A 3,688-nucleotide genomic window follows, 5' to 3' on the forward strand; every position below is an offset into this window, starting at 1 on the left:
GGGCTTCTCCTTGTCCACCGTCAGCTTCACATCCTCTATCTCCTTCTCCTTCTCTTCCTTCATCCGAACCATCTCCACCACCTCTACCATCCCCCTACTCCATCACTGGAACCTAGGTGTGAGGGCTCCTCCTTCTCCACCACCATCTTCACCTCCCCCATGTCCTTCTTCTCCAATGCCTCCACTCGAACCATCTCCATCACTTTTGCCACTCCCCTACTCTGCCACCGGAATCCTTGGTGTGAGGGCTCCGCCTCCGCTCCTGGCTTTGCCCTTAATCGCCAGCCCCTGCTCTACCATCTACTCTGTTACCTGAATTAGCAATCATCATCTCTCCTTCTCCATCGTCGGCTTCGCCAGCTTATTTTTTGAGGTAGTACTTATTTTTGATATATTTTTTAGCTTAGATTTGATGCATCTAAGGAGGATTTTTGATGAGAACATTGGATTGTGATGTCGATTTCTTCATATATGCATGTATTTTTTCTGGATCTATCACGTGAATTAGTGTCGTTCATATCTAGATATTTTTAAGAAGAGAATCAAGGTCAGTTAGTTGGATGAACTTAAAAAAAAAAAATTAAAATTTTAGATGCCTATGTTTTATTTTATGTTTTACTTTTTATTTTCTTATGGTTTGTTTAGTTTAAATTAAATACACTTTTCTTCTGCCCTACTCAATTTTCAGTTCCATCCTAAATTTATGGACAAAAGTTGGATATATCAATCATCAAGACAGATTGAAAAATACATAGAGAGGGTTATTTGTTTTCTCAAATTTGCATTTTAGAGATCATCTAAATATGGGAAAAATCTTATGTCCTTGTGTTAAATGTGCAAACATGTGTCGATTTTCTAGGGCAGATGTTTTTGATCACCTAATTTTTAACAGCTTCGTCAAATGTTATGTTCAATGGTACCTCCATGGCGAAACATTAAGTGTGTTGACTCCTACTAGTGGAACTTATGAAGAAGAAGAGGAGTTTCAACATGACATCTATGGCTTACTACTGATGTTTTTCCAATGTATACAATCGATGATGATAGAGATGTGAATATGGATGGAGGGAACACATAGTTATCAATAGAAGAAGAAGATGAACAATCAAGATCTGACTTTGAAATGCAATTACTTGTGGGAGGATATAATGCAAAGGAATTTTACAACTTAACTAACGATGTTGAACAAAAATTATAGCCCAATTGCAAGAACCACACAAAGCTTTCCTTTGTTGTACGTTTATACCATCTAAAGTTCCTTCATGGGTGGTCAAACAAATCATTCTCTATGTTTTTGGAGTTCTTGGAAGATGCATTGCCGGAGAAAAACACACTGCCAGCCTCCTACTATAAAACAAATAAGCTCATTAAAGGTTTTGGTCAGTGGTACGAAAAGATCCATGCTTATCCTAATGATTGCATGTTGCATTGGAAGGATAAGATCCATGAAGAAAAATATTGTAAGTGTGGTGTTTCAAGGTGGAAAATCATTACAGATGATGCAGAAAATGATGCACAATCTACATCCAAAAAAAAAAAGAAAATTTGGCCGCAAAGATGTTATGTTGGTTTCCATTAAAGCCAAGACTACAAAGGTTATTCATGTCTTCAAAGACTACTTCCTACATGACATGGCATGATGATGGTCGCACAAGGATGGATTGCGAATGCTTGGACTTTGCTCCAAATATTGGCTTTGAGAGGGACCTATTTGCAAAATGACATTTCATCATATAAAAGGTACATGTTACCTGTTTCCCGTGGGATGAAGGGCTTTGTTTTGTTTTTAGGTTGAAAGGGTTTTTTCAGCCGCCGCCGCTCCCATCTTCTTCCTCTCGTGCGCTCTCGGTCTCCTGGCAACATTCGACTTGGGTTCCCTTTTGTCTTCACTCGCTGGAGGCTTTCTTCCTTCTTCCCTTCTTCAACCGTGGCTTCTTCCTGTGACTTCCCTGTTTCTGTGAGCCTCTTTCTTCTTTGCTGTTCACAGTAAATGCAACAAGGGAAGGTATGGTTTTGATACTCATTTGATCTACCATTGGAGCCGTAGAAAGGTTGATTTGCATACTACACTTTTGATCTATCATTGTGGCTGCAGAAGGGTGATCCGATCAGGTTGTTTCTTGCTTTATATTTGGTTTTATATTGCCCCATATTGTGATCATTTGGCAGTTCATATTTTGGGCTCTTATGTATCTATGTTTGTACCCTATTGGGAAGATTGATATAGTGGATTGCTCCTCCTTCCCGTGGATGTAGGCACTTGCTGCCGAACCACGTAAATTTGGTGTCTTTGTGCTTATCTTTTCATGCCTGTGATGTGTTTGATGGAATGCCTGAATGAGACCAATTGTTAATTGGTAAGCCGGATACAGTGAGTTTTGTGCCCATTAATCCCAACAATTGGTATCAGAGCTATGGCTACTGTTGGGCAACAAAATTCATCTAGGGCTAACGATTCGGCTTTTGTTTCTCATTCCACTACCATAAGGCATGAAGTGGCTGTATTTGATGGCACAGGGGACTTCTCACTATGGAAGGTAAGAATGAAATACCTGTTGGTTAAGGAGGGTGTAGCAAAAGCTCTCAAGGGTATGGATGCAATCCCAGGAGATAATGAGGCTGTCAAAGAAGAGATTAATGAGAGAGCACTAGGAACTTTGTTTTCGGGTTTGAGTGATAAAGTCCTGCGAAATGTTGTGGATCTTGATACAGCTAAGGGAGTATGGGAAAAATTGGAGAGTCTATATATGGCAAAATCCCTTACTAATAGATTGTACTTGAGGGGAAAATTGCACACATTTCGTATGGCAGAAGGGACTTCACTCAAAGATCACTTGGATGAGTATAATAAGCTCCTACTTGATTTATCAAATATTGGTGTTGAAGTAGATGAAGAAGACAAGGCTTTGATCCTTATCTACTCATTGCCTAAGTCCTTTGAGCATATACTACTACTATGCTCTATGGAAAAGAGACAATAAGTCTTGAAGAGGTAGAAGCTACTTTGTTATCCAATGAGCTTAGATTGAAAGTACAGCTACAACATCAAGTTCAGACTCCAGCTCAAGGACTTATAGTTAGAGGTAGAGATGAGCAGAAGAAAGGTGGACAAGGTAGAAGCAAATCCAAAACCGGATCAAAGTCTAGGTCTAGAAGACCAGGTGTTTGTCACTATTGTAAGAAGCCAGGCCACTGGAAATCAGAATGTAGACTACTACAGTCTAAGAAAGAGAGGGAACAAAAGGATAAAGGAACCGTCTCAGACCCGGCAACGGTTGCAGTTTCATCAGCTGGTCACAACAGTAATGATAATGATGCAGTATTTACAGCTGCTTGCAGTGTCAGTCATCCTGATACTTGGATTGTGGACTCTGGAGCATCTTTCCACATGACACCTCATAAGGAATGGTTCTCTTCTTTTAGATCATGTGAGGGGGGCACCGTTCTTCTTGGAGATGATGGTATTTGCAAAGTGGAAGGTGTTGGTACAGTTCAAATTAAATCTAATGCAAACACTGTGGTGACCTTGGACGATGTCAGATATGTTCCTCAACTAAAGAGAAACCTTCTCTCAGTACATGCTTTCGATAGTGCAGGTTTCGAGGGCAGATGGGGTAGAGGATCAATAACTATCAATAAAGGAGTATTGACTTTATTGAAAGGGAAATTGTGTGGGACCCTTTACTAT

This window comes from Phoenix dactylifera, chromosome 8 (assembly GCF_009389715.1).
Source record: "Phoenix dactylifera cultivar Barhee BC4 chromosome 8, palm_55x_up_171113_PBpolish2nd_filt_p, whole genome shotgun sequence".
Taxonomy (NCBI): Eukaryota; Viridiplantae; Streptophyta; class Magnoliopsida; order Arecales; family Arecaceae; genus Phoenix; species Phoenix dactylifera.